Source organism: Triticum aestivum, chromosome 2A (genome assembly GCF_018294505.1).
Source record: "Triticum aestivum cultivar Chinese Spring chromosome 2A, IWGSC CS RefSeq v2.1, whole genome shotgun sequence".
Lineage (NCBI taxonomy): Eukaryota > Viridiplantae > Streptophyta > Magnoliopsida > Poales > Poaceae > Triticum > Triticum aestivum.
Genome location: NC_057797.1, coordinates 551,076,921 through 551,089,019, shown reverse-complemented (window position 1 = coordinate 551,089,019; position 12,099 = coordinate 551,076,921). Strand labels below are relative to the sequence as shown.

At 45.2% G+C, this 12,099-nt stretch overlaps 1 long non-coding RNA gene across 5 annotated transcripts; it reads left to right on the top strand.

The window, feature by feature from the left end:
• Positions 1 to 876: 876 nt before the first annotated feature.
• On the top strand, positions 877 to 8,743 carry LOC123189383 (uncharacterized). Of its 5 annotated transcripts, none has more exons than XR_006495725.1 (8): positions 877 to 1,345; positions 1,452 to 1,513; positions 2,037 to 2,130; positions 2,975 to 3,014; positions 3,477 to 3,623; positions 4,871 to 5,614; positions 6,121 to 6,209; positions 7,699 to 8,743. It is a non-coding gene; the product is annotated as an uncharacterized lncRNA (long non-coding RNA). The 5 variants fall into 5 exon arrangements; XR_006495727.1 differs by having other exon boundaries at positions 3,477 to 4,976; positions 5,523 to 5,614; XR_006495724.1 differs by having other exon boundaries at positions 878 to 1,345; positions 3,477 to 4,758.
• Positions 8,744 to 12,099: the final 3,356 nt, after the last annotated feature.

Here is a 12,099-nt window from a genome sequence, read left to right as displayed (position 1 = left end):
CATACGGTCCCCTTAACTTACCTTGATGGTGCTGAGCAGGAGGAGAGATGCCACCAGCACGGCCACGCCAAGCTTGCCGAGCGCCATGGCTCCTTCCTCTGGAGTCCTTGAGCTTCCTTGAGCTGTGTGGTGCCTTTGGGTTGGGTGGCGATGCAATGCCGGAGTCAGTCTACGTGATGGTTAAATACAGCGAAGCTAAGGGTTTAACCACTTTACAGGCTTGCGCTGTGGAAGTGGAAGTGATGGGTGGTGGCCAGGTTGGCTCCTGCCAAGGGCGTAAATGGTCTGCGGCTGCGGCAGTGCGACTGCACTTGCCCAATCGCCTTTGACCACCACCGTCACTTGGTTGAGTGCAGTAAATGGGCTTAATTTGCCATGTTCACGGGGCGCCACACCTGCCCTGTCCTTGATTACAGATAAAACTCGGGGCGACCCCGGTTGCGTTCCATTCAGAAAAACGAATCCGCTCGAATTCCCTGTCTCCTCAGCGATTTGGGCCTCCTAGCCGTTAGATTCGTTTGCTTGATGTGATTCCGGCCGTCGGATCGAGCAGTGGGATGACCTGCGTCGTCGGATCGATTCGTTGCTCCTGTCGCAATGAAAGTCACCGTTTCCCTGGGTTTTCGCTTACTCCGCTGTTTTGAGCGTACTTCGCTGGCGTGTGGGGTTTCCGGCATGTGGGCCGCATCGTTCAGTGACCGTGGTTATGTGTTTTGGTTGTGTGGCCCGTGGGGCGCGTGGGCTCGCAAATATCTTGTGCCACCGTAAGAAATAACGTGCCCCCGCAGAGGGTATTTTGGTCTTTTCACGTTTTGGCCTTGTGCGTGGTGGACGGTGGTTGGCCCGTGCGTGGATGAGGTGGGGGAGGGCACCGGCTTGACCCTTCGTGCTCCCATTCGTCCTTTCTCTCTGGATCCCCTCTTCTCTCCCACGATCCTCTCTCTCTTCCCCAACTGCCGCCGCCACCATCGTCGCCTGGTACCGGCCAGTTCCGGCGAAGTCCGTCACCATCCAGCACATCCACGAGGTCATCTTGTGACGCTGCTCCTTCTCCACCACGTTGATCCATCGCGCCGCTCCTCTACGAGCGGCCCCGGCTAACCCTAGCACCGCGGTCATCGGTGCACTACACGGCGTCGCCATGGACGCCGGCGCTGCGCCTGCGGCTCCGATCGGTCCTCGCTGACACCGCCTAAGTCCTCCCGCACTGCATCGCCTCCTGGTCGTTGTTCCAGGCGCCTCCATCGACTGGAGGAACGATGGGCCCTCGTCCTTGTGCCAGTGCGCGTCCGTGAAGGAAACAAACCGTGATGTGCCGCCTCAGATCAACTGTGTGAAGGCAGCGGTGAGCGTTATCTCCACTTCCCCCATTTCCTCTCTCTCTCTCTGTGTGTGTGTGTGTTCATCCGCTCGAGATTCAATTGGATATGTCAATTTGTTTTTTTTTGCAGGGGGATGGATCACAAGGGGAGAGGTGCAGTCCTCCAGAGCTGTTGGATCCCAAAATTGGAAGGTTTATTGATTTCCCATCTGGTTTATTTGTGCCTCAGTTGAGATCATGCATTTGAATTATGTTGTTGCTTGATGAAAAATTAGTAATGGAGGACTGCAGGATAGTCCGTATCATGTCTTTCTTCCATTGTCTAGACACTAGATTAATTGTTGTTCAAGATAAAAATATCCTGTTGATTGTATGTACATGTATCAAATGAACCCGATGCTCCTGTACATATATCTTGGTGTTCTGCTAATTTATTCATGGTTGACCAGGATTGTTGAAATGCAGCTAGCTATAAAAATGCATTGATAACGTTTTTTGAGATACTATCTCAGATGATGGTCAATTAGATAGTAGTTTATAACATTGTGGTAGGAAAATCTATATAAGTTTCGTTTTGGCCGGTGTAAAGTTTGTGTGAAGATTGTTGTAAGCACCACTTGTGTGCTGATTTTACTCTTTCAAGTCCTAATTTAGTAGCTTACTTATGATGCATGTGCTTACTATTTCCATTTTGTGCGTTTGTATTCTGTCTCAGATGATGGCGATATGTTGCGAGGATGAGTGCTTCTCCATTTTCTGTTCTGTATGTGGTGGTCGACGTTTGTACCTCGCTCGGGCTAATTTCTTTGGTAATTCACATATGAAATCGTTAATTTCTTCCATATTTGTTTGCCTGAAATACTTTGTCAAATATTGATTTCCTTGTTTGATCAAACAACACATGAACTCCAATGTGTACATGATATTTCCGTGGTCACGTTATTTTGTTCATGCCATGAGTTGACTAGAGAAAGATGGCAATGTTTTGCTTATCATGGTTGTAAACCTGTATACCTAATGATGGTGTATTCTTATGTTAGCTAAAAGTGCTTCTGCTGTGTAGTTCGTCTAACCAAATTTGGAACAAATTTGTAGGGACCTAAAAACATAGGTTGATATGTGATATTGTAATGAATACAAAGACGACATCAGCATGGCAGACTGCCATATAAGATAGAGTATAAGATAAAAGGACAGTATGTTACTTCTCTCCGATTGCACATGGATAGTTTGATGTTGCCGTGCACGTGTAGTTTATTCACGGGGATGTATATGCATAATTCAGTAATGGATTGTTTGTTTTCTCCCTGCGAACACTAACTGCTAGCATATGCATTTATTTGCTGATTCTAACAAGATGCATCGCTATATCGATAATACAGTAAGCACCTCCTGAAGTTCTGAACTGTCAGGTGGTGCCCTTGCATAGTTGGCTGGTTCTCTTAATTTTCTTTTTCCCTGCATTCTAATTTCCTGGTTTTCCATCGCTCCAAAAGTGTACTTCAAAATGAGTGTGCATGTATTCAGTATTCAGAGAGATGGGGTACTATGTAGACATTCATTGTATTCGTTATGTACCTGTTTACTTAATAATCATTATGCCAGTTACGGTTGCTTTGAAATCATTCTCTTAATAGTCATTATGTTCGACAGGTGCACGGGCTTTCAGATCTAAGGTTCACTGGCACACAAGGTATATCCTAAGCCGTTAATCGGTCCTACTCTACTGCAGATCCCTGCTATTGTTGTTCAGTGTCTTGCTTGCAATACGAATGGGTACCTCCAGGTAGGAACATATGTAGTTTCATGATTTACTGACATGTGTGTGGATCCCAATGCGCATATTCTTGATGAAAACTATCCTTTAACCCTGTAGCGTCCTGTGGCTTCATCAAAGTCAGGCCATTATTTGGGTTTTTAACAAAACACATTCCATTTGACTTACAAATATATCAGCAGTGACATACTATTATTAGCAGTCATCTAAATACTCTACAGTTCCAGTGATAGATGAGCTGGTCTATCAAATATGCATTGCTTTCTGTATTGCCTAGCCCCGCTTCGATTACATTGTTCTATTATACTAAATGTTTATTCGCTTATTGCAATAGCATATCTGATTGTTGATATTGTTTGACATGTATTTCGTGCACAGAGTCACTTGGTTGTTTGATGCATTCGTGCTCGTCGGCGGGACGGTGCAAGGCGCAACTCCGATGCGGTTCCTCACCGGTTGGACGGCTTTCAGGCGCAACCCCGGTGCTCACTGAGTACTGCCTCGGCTACAACCTCCCACGGTGAGGTAAAAAACGACTACGATCGGATTCCCTGGCTCCTCAGCGATTTGGGCCTCCTGGCCGTTAGATTCGTTTGCTTGATGTGATTCCAGCCGCCGGATCGAGCAGTGGGATGACCTGCGCCGTCGGATTGATTCGTTGCTCCTGTCGCAATGAAAGTCACCGTTTCCCTGGGTTTTCGCTTACTCCGCCGTTTTGAGCGTATTTCGCTGGCGTGTGGGGTTTCCGGCGTGTGGGCTGCCTTGTTCAGTGACCGTGGCTATGTGTTTTGGCTGTGTGGCCCGTGGGGCGCGTGGGCTGGCAAATATCTTGTGCCACCGCAAGAAATAACGTACCCCCACAGAGGGTATTTTGGTCTTTTCACGTTTTGGCCTTGTGCGTGGTGGACGGTGGTTGGCCCGTGCGTGGATGAGGTGGGGGAGGGCACCAGCTTGCCCTTTCGTGCTCCCATCCGCCCTTTCTCTCTGAATCCCCTCTTCTCTCACACGACCCTCTCTCTCGTGTTGGGGCGATGATGATTAGCCGTGGCTGGAAAAAAGTGTGCCTTTGAGCAACCGAGGCACCTGTGGGTATCAAGTTGAATCCTCCCTCTTGTCTCTAGAATCCTTTTTGATCATGTGATACTTGTTGCTCTGTCCTTGGATGGTCATTCTTGTTGAGTGATAACCAGGGCAACTCCACTGTATAAACAGATTGATCTGGTGATAAGAGACGGCGGTAGGTTATATGATCGAGGCAAGTCAGATCTGAGCCCACTATGCAATGAACCCTGGACCCTTTTATTTGTATTTAAAGGTGTTGCTTATTTATGCTCCACTGCTTATAGTCGTCTTATGTAAAGATTTCTTCTCTCTCATACCTTTATTGCATACGAGTTCTTGATCTTTTATTGTTTGTTGTTGGTCCTTGATTTAATCTGGTTAAGAGTAAGTTGTACTTTGTTATACTAGAAAGACTCGCTCCCAACAAGTTATCGGAGCCGCTCTTATTGCCTTGAGTTTGTATGGTAAAAATATGCCTTGGCATGAGGGTGCCGGTCCCAACATTTTGGTCAGGCGAATACTAGAAAAACTCGCAGGTTCGGCCCTGGAGGTTCTCAGGCTCGACTCCGAGAGCTGCTCGCTTTCCGAGGAGTCCCTGGTGCATCGCTGCCCGACCCCTTTTTTTGCTTCAATTTTGGTTGGGCTTCAGATTCGATCGTGGGTTGACCTGGGTCTGGGTGTGCTTCCTTCTCTTTGTGTTTGTGCTACAGGCGAGGATTGTGCTCGGAGAGGACCCACACGACGCTCCGCTTGCCGTCGTGGTGCACCCCTTTTGAAATTTCCCGAGATAGCTGATTGGTGCTACATGATACAGTGGTGTTCTCCAACATCTTCCATGTCCATAAACTATGGTTTATTTGTTGGTCTAATTATCTCTTGCTTATCAGTACGGAGACTACAATTTGTTCAGTCGTAAATAAGATGTCTAACTCCAAGTTGAAGTATTGTCAGACTTTATTTTTTGTAGTGTTTGATAAACCGGTGGTTTATAGTACCATGGGAATTTGTCTCATACGTAGTATGTGGTTCCTTATAAAAATATGCCAATCGTGTTGAAACAAGTAATTTATCTAGCTACACATGCCCTTTCTGATGCATTGCGGGTTTGCTATCAAACTCTCAAAAAGAAAGAACAACTTTATTTTGTTTTGTTGGGAAACCTTTCTGTAGTCACTACCTTGACAGAGACAACTATGTAACCGAGGATATATTTGGTGGGTTTTCAGGCAAAGCTTAGCGGATATTTTTATAGGTTCAGCGCTTGCTTTATGCTTTGATAACTTTAAATTCCTTTTGTTCTTTGGATTATCATAGCATACTCGTCTCTTCTAATCCTAGCAAGGGCATTCTTCATGTTTACAGATAGTTTGGCGCTCTCATGGTTCTTTTCGAGAGATTGTTCTTCCGAGCATTATTTGGTAACCATCTACTGTAGATCATCTACTGCCCTTATGGTGAGTCATTAATGGTGCATGTTTTCCTGTTAGTTTCTCTGTGTGCCAATACCTGAATTTTAACCCTAACAATATACGGTACAATAGTCCCTTCTTTAGGTGATCTTCGGCTAGCTGCATGTTGTATATATCACTTCCAACTAATGTGCTCCAGGCTTTAGTGTTTTATAACATTAGGGGGAGTGACAGCTCTTGGATAGTGTAACTTTTATGATCATCCAATCACGGAGGAATATGTAGCACTACTGCTCTTTCTTGACATGCTGAACCTGAATTCATGTAATCAAGTTACAGATGAATACACATCATACTTGCTCGCCAGACACTAAAAACCACATTTCTCATGGTGGCGTATTCTTTGCCATACTGAACCTTAATCACATTTCACTTGGTGATGTGTTATTTGTCATACTGAACCTGAATCAGATTTGTCTTGGCGTCCTGTTCTTTGGCATACTGAACCTGAATTTGAGTCTGACGGTGTTGAACATTGTGATGCATTTCAGACCTGAGCCCGCAGGAATCGATGCTGCTGCGTGACGTGGAGCCCATGCCCGACCCCGACGACGGCGGTCGACCACAACCTCCCTCTCCGGTGAGTGATCCCATCTCCTACCTCTGGCTCCCTCTCTTTCTCTTGTGCTGCTCTAGGTAGGTATACCATATGCTCTGTTATGTGCTTGCCTGTAGCTTTTTTTTAGTTATTGAATAAACCATTGGAATAAACGCATCAAGAATTGAATAAACCATTGGAATAAAATACCTCTTTGTTCGCTTTAAATATTGTATAGTCAACATGCATGATACCTCTCTGTATAATGTTATGATTATATTACCCGCTCTGAAACTAAACTTTGTTTGGTGGTTCAGCTAGCTAAGGTTGGGATTTTGATTTCTAACATTCATATCTTGCTTTTCCTCTATCATATTATATGGTCCGTCCTTCCAGTCCTAATTCAGAGCTTCACCGTTGGTCGAGGTGGCCGTTGTTTGTTTGCTTTTGTTTCTGTATCATCTGACATATCACAGTTGCTACTTGCAAGTGTGACTACTATCTCTGAGCGGTAAGATGCAACCCAAAACTGTATTTGTGTTGTGGCGTGATCATTGGATGGTGGATTAGCATCAGTGCCTAACTATGTCCATAGGATGTATAATTTGGATTGCATAGTTCAGTTTTGTATCTCAGTCTAAATTTGGATTGAAAATAATTCCTTGCAAAAACTGATATGTTAGGAAACAAGCAAATGTATAAGATATGTAGATGCAAATAATTCCTTGCAAAAACCTACAGAGAACTCATTAATGGATAAGTTCTATGGTGCATAGGGAGTATATGTAGGAAGAATAAATGGCTTGATTAAATTGAGGGAACACTTGTACACTACTATGGACGTACTATTTGAAACATCACATAATCAACTGTTCTTTTTATCTTGAAAGAACTATGCACCGCACTTGAATATTTGATCATTTTGGGCGGTGATTCTATCTATGTTTTTAAGGCGACGCCTTACCGCCTTAGGGAGGGGGGGCGCTTTGGCGCCTAGGCGACGCCTAGGCGGGCGCTTTGGACGCCTAGGCGCCCAAAGCGGTCGATTTTCCAAAGCGGAGGGGGAGCGCTTCGACGCCTAGGCGTCGCCTTAGGGACGCCTTTAAAACATAGGATTCTATCCAAAGTCCCTGTTGTACGTCGGTGAGCAACCTCGGGCACCACACTAGCCAAAGCCCCTATCATCGATCTGATTGTTATACTACTGATTGGTTTGGTTTGCAATGCTGGTGATAGTAGATAGATTTCCTTATATTATTTTACTTTTTATAGACACCGACTTCAGAAATTATTGCTCTGTAATGATAATATTCTTAGATTATTTCAGTTTTATTGGTTTGGAAAAAATGTGGCACTTCTGTGTTTTTTTAAATTTGATGCCACTTCTATAATTAAAACAATGACATTCCAATGCGCATGCTACTTCTTTGCTTCAAACTATAGCATGTGTTTTTAGTTTCACCGATTTTGCATTACGAAAGTCAGCCACTCACCGATTCTGCTCGATCTCTTCCTCATTGGCGCTCGGCAGGAGAAGCTCAGGCTGCCACCACACAAAGGGAGAGGAGCCCAAGATGAATCTATCCCGCCTTACTGTCAATGACCCAACGACAGAGACAGCTACTTCGGGCCTAGGTGAGTAGCCGCCAGCCCTGCATTTCGAGCCTAGGTAACCAAGTTTGTGTCTACTTCTATGATTAGTTGCTTATGCTTCATGGTCTTTGTGAAACACAACATGATGCCTTGTTGGTTCCTGGGCAAGGCCTTTTGGGACCGATCTCTCTAGCGTTAAAGAAAGCAAGATTGATGCTCTGTTTTCTCTATTTTTGTTGGGTTGGAATAGAGTGGGTTACCGATCCCATATGCCAGTATATAGGAAGAACAAAAAAACTTTAGTTGATTTACCTTTTAACCTAAATTTATATAGGAAACTTATACTAACCTTTATCTCAGTTAGTTGCACCAGTTTGCATGTATTTCAGTTGTGGCTCCTTTATTCTAAGTTAGCTGCATCATCTTGCAGTTATTAGTGTTCTTCCATGCCTACTTACATGAGTGTGTCACTTATATTGTTCATGGTGTATGCCAACTGATCATTGTACAACCATTGTTGCCTATCAATAAATTTTGGGGTAATGGAGACATTGATCGTCTTTCTCGGACAATATATGGTTTGACTTCTTGTTGTTACATTTTTGTTTGCGTCAGAATTATAACATGTATTTGGTTATTGCAACAGGTAGCTTATTTACCCCCTAATCCCCTTTACTTTTGTTTGATACTGTGTACATATCAATGTTTAGTCACTTGAATTCAGAACAAAGATATGGTACACCGGACACGAAAGAAAGCAGTAGATAGATATACAGATTCAGATGATATAGTTTCTGTAGATGCGAAGCACGGAAGTTCTAGGTAAAAGTGAATCTGTTAGGGGGGAAAACGAAGGCTTGTGTGCCTATTAGTTATTTTTTTTGTTTTATCATTGTCGGCACCTTATCTATCTGTAACATGTGTGACCTGTGCAACTGCAAAAGTATTGGGCAATAAAAATTCTGTGTAACACATGTTTTGTATGCACTCTGCCTATGCTTAGTATAGAAACTATGCATGGATGTTACTCTCTTTTTTGTGGCCTTGTGTAGATTGTAAATAAATTATCACGAACAATTGAGCCTTTCACTTTTTCTGTAGCCTACCGAGCCTTTGCGGTATTGCTTTCATTGTATAAACGTATGAAATACAAAACGTCTCATACCAGGTTGGATATGACTGGGGCGGGTGGGGTGCGGCAAGTCGCACTTCCTATCTAGTATACATTAGACTAGCCACAGTGGGAGTAACTTCAGCAGTAACATCGAGTCCAACTCAGCAAATTTGCTTTTGTGGCAATGAGTTAATGAAGAGAGAGGTAGTTGTACTAACTTAGCTAGTTATTGTAACATCACATGTTCCAATGCAATACGAGGCCCTGTTTGGTTCATAAGTCCTAGGACTTTTTCTAGTTCCAACTAAAAAGTCCCTAGTTCCTAAAATGTCCCTCCCTGTTTGTTTCCAGAGACTAAAAAGTCCCTAGTCCCTCTCTAGAAGTTATTAAATGATTATGTTACCCCTAGTATATAGAAAAATAACAACCAAACAATATCATGGGGTGGCGGGTCAATGGGTGCATGGAGGGGCATTGTTGGAGAAGTCTTAAAAAGTTCCAAAAAAGACTCTCCTTGAGAGTCTTCTTCATTTAGTCTTAAAAAGCAACTTTTAGTCCCTAGTAGCCCCCTCGTTTGGTTAAAAAGTCTCTAAGAGGGACTTTTTCTAGTCTCTACACCAAAAAGTCCCTGGAAACAAACACCCCCTGAGTCTATAACCTAATAAACGAATCTTTGCATGTTATCACACTTAAGTTAGTACCCACTATGAAGGTAGTAACATAGTCTAGAAATATGTGTATGTTACTAGTGTATGTAACTATCCGTTGTGACTAGTCTTAGGCTAGTCATAGTGGGAGTAACTTAGGTAGTAACATAGCGCACCTTGAGAATTTTTTGCTTATATGGCAAGTAGTTAATAAGAAGTAGTAACATAATATGTTACTGTAACATAGCGCTTTCCAAGACAATATGAGTCTACAAGCTATTAAATAAGGTCACATATGACACTAGTATTATGTTACTTTGCACATGACATTAGTCTAAGTTAGTCCCCGGAGTAACTTAGCTAGTAACATAGCGTACTTCAAGAAAATTTTGCTTATGTGGTAAATAATTAATGAGAGATAGTAACATAATATGTTACTATAACATAGCGCTTTTCAAGACAAGATGAGTCTACCAGCTAATAAATGAAGACATCTATGATACTACTATTATGTTACTTTGCATTATGAAGGTAGTAACTTGGACTAGTACCATGCACTTTAGTCTAAGTTACTCCCCACTATGACCAGCCTTATAGGAATGCCATTATTTTCGATGGAGCCTCACCATCATTGTTTACTACCGGTAGACCGCCTGTCAAGTTTCGTACCATTTGGACTTCGTTTGATACTCCAACGGTTAACCGAGGGACCGAGAAGGCCTCGTGTGTGTTGCAGCCCAACACCCTTCCATTTTGGCCCAAAACTCACCTAACTCTGTTCCATCATCTCGGTCGTTCGATCACGATCGCGTGGCCGAAAACTGCACCTCATTTGGAGCTTCCTAGCTCCCTCTACCTATAAAAGAGCACCCCTCCCCGAAATTTCGGATCATTTCGCGGATGAAACCCTAACTTCAGCCTCTCCGCGCCGCCGGACACTTCTCCCCCGCAGCCCGGACATGTCCGCCGCCGCTTTCGTCCAATCCGGAGCCGACACGCGTCGTTGTGCCCACTTCCCCGCCGCGCGGACCCGCCATGCCCGGATCCGGCCCGCGCCGGGCCGAACCGGCCCTGCTCCGCCGCCGCGCAGCCCGTACGCTGCCTTCACCATCGCGTCGCGCCGCCGCCATGGAACTCCGGCGAGGCTTCGCCGGATCCCTGCCCGGAGTCTTCTCTGCCACCCGGTCGCGCCTCGCGACGCACCATCGCCGCCATGGTGAGCTTGCGCCGGCCCCGCCTTCTGCTCCTCCCTCCCTGGTCTCTCTCACGGCCTCTCTCTCCCGCAGGTGCTCGTCGGCGACAAGGCGTCAAGCTCGTCGTCCCGAGCTGCTCCCGCCATTTCCGCACCGGATCCGGTGAGCCACCGCCCGGATCTATCCATCCCCGGCGCTCCCCGTCGCTCTCCGGCCGTCGTCGTGCCCTCCGCCCTCGTCGGGAACCCGGTGCGTCGTCGCCGCCATGGATCGGGAACCAGATCCCCGCTCGACGCCGTTGACCCTCCGCGTGGGCCTCGCCTCCGGCCCAGTGCAGCGCGCCAAGGCCCAGCAATGTCGGCCTCGCCTCCTGCCGCGGGCGCCAAGGCCCAGCGCCGCCTCGGCCTGCCCTCTCTCCGCGCGCCAGCGTGCCCCCTGCCAGGCCGCTCCTGCTACCGGGCCAGGCCCATGGGTGAGCCACCCACATCCCAGCGCCCCTTCTCCCCTGTGCCTGTTGGGCTGCCCAGTTTCGGCCCGATGCATGTTTTTTTCCTGTTGCGATTTTGTCTATTATCCTGAGTCAGCCAGTTTTGCAGTTTAGTCCCCCTAGATCATGTATTTACTAACTCACAAATGGTGCATCGGATTAAAATGATTTATATATGAAACTTGCTCAGAATTTTGTGTAGATTAATACTATCCAACTTTCACCTATGTTTAAAATGTTTAAAATGTTGTTTGCATTAATTTGCCCCTATGCCATGCTAATACGGTTTAATTCATAACTAAATAACCGTAGCTCCGAATTAAATAAACTTTATATGTAAATGGGGTAGAATTTTGCCTAGTTTATCATGGTGACCTTTATTTGCATATTAAACAACTCTAAAATTGTGTTTAGGGCAGAACAGTACCAAACCTAATTTATGCTCATGAGGAGTTTCCGGAATTGTTGTTCGTTGCTTCCGGCCTCATTTAAACTTGCCTAGATAGGTAGTTTTGTTGTGCTTCACCTCTTGCCATGTTAATCAACATTTAATATTGTTGGGGTACATAAACGAGAGGGAACTAAATAATTGATGTGGTGTTTTGTCAATATGCATCCCGATGCATATTGAGCTCCACCTAATCTGTAGGATTGTTTGTGCATTTAGCCATGCCCTGCCTCATTAAACCGGACATGCATCATACTCATTTGTGCATCATGCCATGTTGATGTGTGGGTTGTTTACTATGTTGTTTTCTCTTTTCCGGTGTTGCTTCTTCGGGTTGGTTCCGATAACGTCGTGTTGTGAGGACCCGTTCGTCTACGTCCGTTTGTCTTCTTTATGGACTCGTTCTTCTTCCTTGCGGGATTTCAGGCAAGATGATCATACCCTCGAAAT